This window comes from Taudactylus pleione, unplaced genomic scaffold, assembly GCF_031769625.1.
Source record: "Taudactylus pleione unplaced genomic scaffold, aTauple2 ptg000018l, whole genome shotgun sequence".
NCBI lineage: Eukaryota > Metazoa > Chordata > Amphibia > Anura > Myobatrachidae > Taudactylus > Taudactylus pleione.
This window is the reverse complement of record NW_028284420.1, coordinates 7,830,289-7,838,207: the sequence shown is the minus strand read 5'-3', so window position 1 is coordinate 7,838,207 and position 7,919 is coordinate 7,830,289.

Sequence of the window (7,919 nt, the reverse complement as noted above, 5' to 3'; positions counted from 1 at the left end):
TACCATCTTGGGCCCGTATTCAATTAGAGGTGAAAAGTCGGAAAAGTTTTGCCTGTCCGACTCTGAACTTTTAAAAAACTTTAAAAAAAACACACCTGTTACATGCACCTGCAGTCCTAAAAACACCTGATCCATCCTTGCAGACCCCCAAGATCCTTATTTCGCTAGTTTTTATGCTTATCCCCCCCACTTTTTACTTTTTTGCCCCAAAAATGAAAGTACTTTTTTGGGGTGTTCTCAGGTAATTTGTTTATTTATTTTTAATATTTGTCCTTTGGGGGTCTGTCGCAAGGGTTCAGAGTCGTTTCCCCATGTTTGTACCCCAAAATAGCGATTTTGCACTTTTTTTTTCACCTGCTATTCATAGGAGATACTTTTCTGCATATTACAATGCGAAATCGCCCTGCAATTGAACATGGAGATACTTTGAAAACAGGCGGAAAGTCCAAATCCGCAGAAACTTATTTCAAAACGGCACTTTTCGCCTCTAATTGAATCCAGCCCTTAGTAATTTTTTTTTTTCTTTCCTTTTATATTGGAAAGAAAAAATAATAATTTTCAGAGGAGTTGAACAAATAGTCCAACTCTTCTAAATATCTCCACAAAGGGAACTATTTCTTACTATTCTTTATTGTGACTCACTCAGCACCCAGAGCCCTTATACCGGCTTTCTTTATCATATATCTTTATTGTGGGTCTGGGATACGCTGTATTACGCACCCCAGGCAGCTTTGTGTGCACTCCATACTTCTGCTTCTATACCTAATTACATAGTGTGATGTGTGTTTATGTCTAGCCAAATAAGTGCAACAGTGGTAATTAAATTCATTTTTGGCATTTTAATAACTAAACTTGTGTTCATATGTGTATTTTCTGCTTCTCCCAGATATGAAATGGAACCTATAAAAATAGACTTAATAGTATTTTAAACATTAAGCCATCATTAATATTATCCCTGACTTCACCAAGGTCTAATATCAAGTAAACAGCAGCCATGTGTAATTGTTCACATGAGAGCTTTGGCCACAACTATTTACTACCTGATAAAAGTTGAAACGGCCAGTGTCTTATCATTCTAAAGCTCTGTATATCCCAGGGATCTTAATATTGGGTTGTCTCAATGGCAAACCAGGATAAATTATTTGTGCTAAGCAGTTATCATTAATGATTAAATAGTCATCTACGCACTTGCAACAACAGTTGTACCAGTTTACTCTGTACAATTCCAATCACTATATAACTACATTTTAATGTTGGTAAACTGTATGGTCCCCAAGAGGTGAGGTTCCTTACCTGAAATCACAAAATGTCTTTTACGGGAGCTGGTAGCGGCAGAAAATCTAGGCTTTATGTATACCCATTATTATCGGAAACTTATTAGTGACATATGTCATATGATTGGCTTACTGAGGTTATCAGCTTGTGATCTTCCAGTTCACCTCACTGAAAATATCTAGGCAATAGAGGGTAAGGGGTTTATTTAAGAAGTGTCGGGTTGTAAAACCTTGACACTTCTGTTCGTGTTTATGCCTGATATTTAAAAGGGCAATGCTTTTACTAGCAATGTCTTGCTAACAAAAGCGCTGCCCTTTTAAATATTGGGCATAAACACGAAACCAGAAGTGTTGTACACACTGTGTAAAAGAAAAAAAAAAAAAGTCTCCTTGTGCATACATCTGTGCAGAGAATGAATGCACACAGCATATAGATAGATGGTCTCTGTGACAGATGGATGCAGCTACCTGCAGTGTGCAGTGGAGGTAAAAAAACAAAACAAAAAAAACAAACACTATATGGTTTTTGCCCAATGATTATCTAATGTTAACATTTCAGTTGGTTTGGTTTAAATACATTTTCTTTATTAAACATCTTTGATTAACAGTTTGCATGTGGCTTTAATTATGTGAAACATTATCTTTTAAAAACTACGTCCAATGTAGTCATAATCGCAATCAAAATGTATAAGAAAAAATAAAATGCATAAATTCCAGACTATGAAATACTGCACTATGATGTGGTACAGGTTGAGTCTCCCATATCCAAATATTCCGAAATACGGAATTATTTTGGCATGACTGAAATAATGAAACCCTTGATTTTTGATGGCTCCTTGTACACAAATTTGTCTAAGGCACAAATTATTAAAAATATTGTATACAATTACCTTCAGGCGGTGTGTATAAGGTGTATATGACACATAACTGAATTTCATTTCTGTACACAAACTTTGCTTGAGTCACAAAATTATTGAAAATATTGTATAAAATGACCTGCAGACTGTGTGTATAAGGTGTATATAACACATAAATGTATTCTGTGTGTATATTTGGGTCCCAATCCCAAGATATTTCATTAGGATATGCAAATATTCCAAAATACGGAATATTCCCTTACTCAAAATACCCCTGGTCCCAAGCATTCTGGATATGGGAGACTCAACCTGTATTATCTTTACTGGTCTGGTTTCAGTAGTACACAATTTTGTAATAAAGATGGGTCTTTTATAGCAATCGGAAAGTCTAAGAGGGCCAAGAGACCAATTCTCTTGTGCCATTATTGATATTCCAGATGAATGGTGGAATCATGTGTACTTAATATCTTCAGTAGTACATAGTGATATAGAACCTTTTTGGACTCGGAAGCCTTTTATGGGTTTTACAAGTTCAAATATATCTCGTTTCCATACAAGCTACTGTAGTTTACCCTTGTATAATTCTATCAACTACCATCTTTTATTTTCGGTACAGTACAAGGTGATCTAGATGTCCATATATATATATATATATATATATATATATATGAACTATTTTGTGAACTGCACTTAAATGAATTAGAATACCGCTAATCAATTCAGTAGGAGCTAGTGAGATATGAGACACATGGTGCCTCAAATTTGTCACAAGCTCTTAATTAATGTTTAGGCTGCTTATATAGTGCCTTTTATAAGATCATTCATTATTTCCTGTCTCATGACTTCTAACTTCTAATTGTACTCAACAACAACAATAATAACAAAAAGTTAAATTACTAAACATGTCTTAAATATGTTACCAAAATCTTTAATAAAAAAATATTAAAAGAATAAACAAGAATGTTGAGTGTTATGTGAGGAAATTGTTGTTTGTGTGCTGAATATTTATAATGTTCCTTTCATCCTCTTTTTTGCAAACTAATGGTGCATACACGGTCAGATTTGACAGATGAACGATTTGAACGATTGTACGATTTTTTACTGCACTAAAATGACTGGAATCGACCAAAACTGACTGCAAACACATCAGATGTCAGATATCGTTATCTGACCATCGGGAATGCGCATTGTTCATCGTTGAAGGCTCACATGTCAGATTTTCCTTCAGATATGAACGATTTTTTTAATAGTTATCGTTCAGATCTGAAGAAAAATCTGACCGTGTATATGCACCATAACTCCACTACTGCATATTCTTGATATCACTACTGCATATTCTTGATATCACTACTGCATATTCTTGATATGCTAGTGTGTTGTACACATTCCAAATGTAATTTTATTTCTAAAGATTTCAGAGGAAGAAACTCTTTAAAATTGATCCATTAGTTCTCAAAATAATTCAGAACCTGAACACAAAAGTTAAAGAACCAGATTTGTCATATAACATCAATTGTGCATTCTCACTTTCTTTGGTTTTATGCCCATTTAGATACATTATGTATGTATGTATGTATATATATATATATATATATATATATATATATATATATATATATATATATATGAACAATGGTAGTCCAGCACTCAAATACAATAGAACTGTAGAGGGCTCTGGTGCCGTAACCCATATATATATATATAACACATACATGACAGGGAGAGAGTTTACAAGTCTGTCTAAAAAATGAGTTTAGCGCAGACTTTCTGTTGACATTCCTGCTTTAACATTATTACAGAATGTTTGGCCAGTAGTTAGGAAGGGGATGTGCTATTCACTTCATTTTAGCCTAAAATTGAAAGGTGGACAATACATTTCTCATAGTCTGAATATCAATGTCCCTAGTAATATTAATACAGATGTGTCCACATACATCTATCCTCCATACGCCGCTGACACTGTAACGTAAAATTTCGTATGCAGATACACCTGCAGATGCACACAGAATATAGGCATGCCGAATATCATTTTAATCAGCAGAAGCTGTTGGTGCGCCCTATTCGCATCGCTGTGTGAATAAGATGCATCTGAAGTTAAAAAGTTGCACGAAAAGACGTTCGGCGCTACCGAGTCACATCATGGCATGGCGTGACTAGAAGGGCTGTTTAATGTGCACAGAGGCTAGATGTATGAGGACACATCTGTATATAAAATTCTAATTCTGCAAATATTAACCCCAGTTCTCTAGAATGTCCTCTTATGTCTTCCTCAAAGACTAAAATACCATCAACACCTAAATCATAAAACATTTATTCAAACATCAAGATGCTATAAATTAAATTATAGTTCCTGACACCTGAACCTTTGACAAAATTGGATTTTTTTCTACTCATCCGTAAAATCCCTTCCTCGAAGTCCATCTGGGATACACTGTATAATTCTTACAGCTGGGGATAGAGTTTAGCAGTAGGAGTTTTTCACTGAACTAGTTAAACACCCTCCACACACACACACACACACACACCTACCTTCACTGGATCCTCAGTTTTGCACGTTTAGCAAAACCAAAAGGTGGAAGAACATACAACTATGAACAGAGCATTAAAACAAAAGAGGCAATGGCCCCAAAAAAAACATATCAGGGAAGGATCACAGTGAACCCCAGAAGGAGTTCGAGGAAGAGATTTAACAGTGAGTACAAAAAAATCCAATTTCCTCTATCTTCCATCTGGGGGACACTGAATAGTACTTACAGCTGAGACTTTCCAAAGCGCACAAAATTGGTGTCCCCCACACAAAAAGTGTGGAAACTATAAAATTTTTGAAGGTATGCACAGGCAACCAGGTAGCCGCTCAGCACAACTGTTCCAACGAGGCTCTGGGGCGCACCGCCCAAGAAGCGCTAACACCATGATCCGAATGAGCCAAAGAGAAGCTGGATCCGGCATATACGCCAAACAAATAAGCTTGACGTATGACAGAGGTGACCCGCTGAGCAATGGTACTCTTTGATGCTGGCCAACCCCATTTTGAGCATTAAACAACAATAGAGAATCTGTACTCTGGATAGAAGAAATACAGTTCAGATAGATCTGTAGCGCTCAGACTACATCCAACAACTCCAACGCGAAAGAATTAGCAGAAGAAGATGCCCGCAGAAAAGCAGGAAGAACCATGTCCTGGTTATGATGGAATTTATAAACTACCTTAACTAGAAAGGAATGTTTGGTCTACAAAACTACCCAATCTGAATGGAAAATGACCAGGGGAGGTTTGCAAGATAGAGCAATTCTGACACGCACTTGGCAGACGAAATAGCCACCGATTCAAGACGTTCGTAAAGTGCCTATTGGAGAGCCTCCAACACCAAATTCAGATCCCACAGATGAACAGAGTGAAAATACGGTGGTTGAATATGAAGAGCACTCTGAAGGAAAATCTGGACCTCCGGAATGGTGGCCAATTGTTACTGGTATAGAATAGACAGAGATGAAACTTGACCTTTGAGAAAGGAAGGGCCTGAGACAACCCATCCTGCAGGAAGGACAGAAGACGTTAATGGAAGGCAGCAGCAGAGAGGCCCTTACCTTCGCATCAAGAAACAAAGATTCCAGACAATGCTAAATTCTGGAAGTTACTGACTTGCAAGTCTGAATCATGGTCCTGACCACCTGGTGGGAGAACCCCGAGCCCTCAATATCTGGGTCTCAAGAACCATGCCATCAAAGCCAGATGAGGTAAATTTGGGTGCAGACAGTAACCTTGATGAAATAGGTCTGGCCGAAGAGGTAGATGGTAAGGATCCTTGTTCAGCATGCTATTAGAATGACTGGTAGAGCCTCGCGACACACACGCTGAAGAACCCTGGGCGGTATGGACAGGGGGGGTAGCAGATATCCTTGATGAAGGAGCCAAGGATCCATCATGGTGTCTAGGTAGGCTACTTGAGGGTCTCAAGAGTTGTAATTCCCATTCTCCGGGATGAACGGTATGGCAGCTGAGAATGTCTGCCTCCCAGTTGTCCACCCCAGGAACTGTAAATGGGTGATATGGTGGGGACCCAGAGTTCTGCCCAATTAATGATGTCTTACACCTCCCTTATGGCCAAAACACTCAGAGTTCTGCCCTGTTTGTTTATGCAGGCCACAGCCGTGGCATTATCAGACTGAATTCTGACAGCTTGCCCCTGCAAACACTTCTGAGTCTGGACCAGGGTATTCCTGATTGCCCTCAACTCAAGGATGTTGATGGGGAGAGTGGACTCCATTGGCAACCAAAGCCCCTGAAAGTGCTGATCTAGGATGACTGCTTCCCACCCAGTCAGGCTGGCATCTGTTGTGATGAGGACCCAGTTCCAAATTGAAATGGGAGAACCCAGGGACAGATTCTGAGTGCCAAGTCTGGAGTGTCTGAACAGACAGATGGAAAAGCTGCCTGTTCAGACAGGAACCTGAAAATTAAACCACCTTGAAGTCTGTAACCATTTTTCCCAGCAGTTGAATGCACCGAAGAACTGTCACCTGAGGCAGTTGGAGAAGAGAGCGTACTCTGGACTGGAGGTACTGAATCTTCTGAGAGGGTAGGAAAAAATTCACAGTTGAGCTGTGAGTCTGTAGGGTGTCCACTGCTACTTGCAGATGTTGTTGCAGAATGACCTCTGATTAAAGGACCCATCCGGCTTGCCCACCAGAAAAAGACTGGCATAAAAATCTAGCCTTCTCTGGTGAACCGGAACAATAATTCTCGAATTTGAAAGCAAATGAATCGCTTGCAGGAGGGCTCATCTTTTGGACGGATCCTGGGAAGAGGAGTGCCGAGAAAAAATTTGTAGTTCGGGACCCTCCAAGTCCAAGATGTTTTCTCTGGATACAAGGCCGCTAACCCAAACAGCTGGTGCCGACTGAAGTCAGACGTCCCGGAACCGAGGAGATGGGCCTCAACCACCTGGGGGTGATGTTGGGCCCACAGAATATCATGCAAATGGCTTGTCTGTTGGCTTGGTAACAGGCCAGCGAGGGCCTGTAGTGCCATGGCCCTTGAAGGCTCCCCTATGGGTGTATCCCAACATACATCGAAAAGACTGCAAGCTCCCCTACCCTGAGGCCAAAAGGAACAAAACCTAGAAGCCTTTGTCTTGGGGGCAGAAACAGGGAGGTAAGGGCTCTTACCTCGAACAGCCTGAGAGATAATCCTTATATATTCTGGCCCAAAAAAAAATTCCCCCTCAAAGGGGACCACCTCTAAAGTTAATTTTGATTCTGGATCAGTTTTCCAAGACCGAAGCCAAATTTACCTGTGAGCAGAAACAGCCAATGCTGAAATTCGCGACTGCACAGACACAGGGCTTCACGAATCTGCTCCATTAGAGTAAAAGAGTCTGGATTAGGCTCCTCAGTCTGAAATCCAGAAACCATCTGAGCCAATCAAGTATATACAGCTCTAAGAATCCAAGCACTAGCCAGCACAGGCCTAAGGGAGGCACCTGTAAGAGAGGACACAGATTTTAGCAGAGCATCACTTCTTCGATTAGTGAGATAACTTCAAAGTAACAGACAATAGGTGCATCTACCTGAGGGTACAACAATCTGCTTACAGAAGTTTTCCTGAGGCTGTAGGAACACTTCCAACAGCAAGACTAAGGAAACATCTGTATTTGATACGATCCTACAAACTAATACTAAATCTAATTTTGACCCCCAGTTAAATAACCAGTCTAGTTTTACCTGCAGAAAAATGGGGTCCCTTGATGCTGGGCTGCAGGCTTACATGCTTTTTATTATTTCCAAG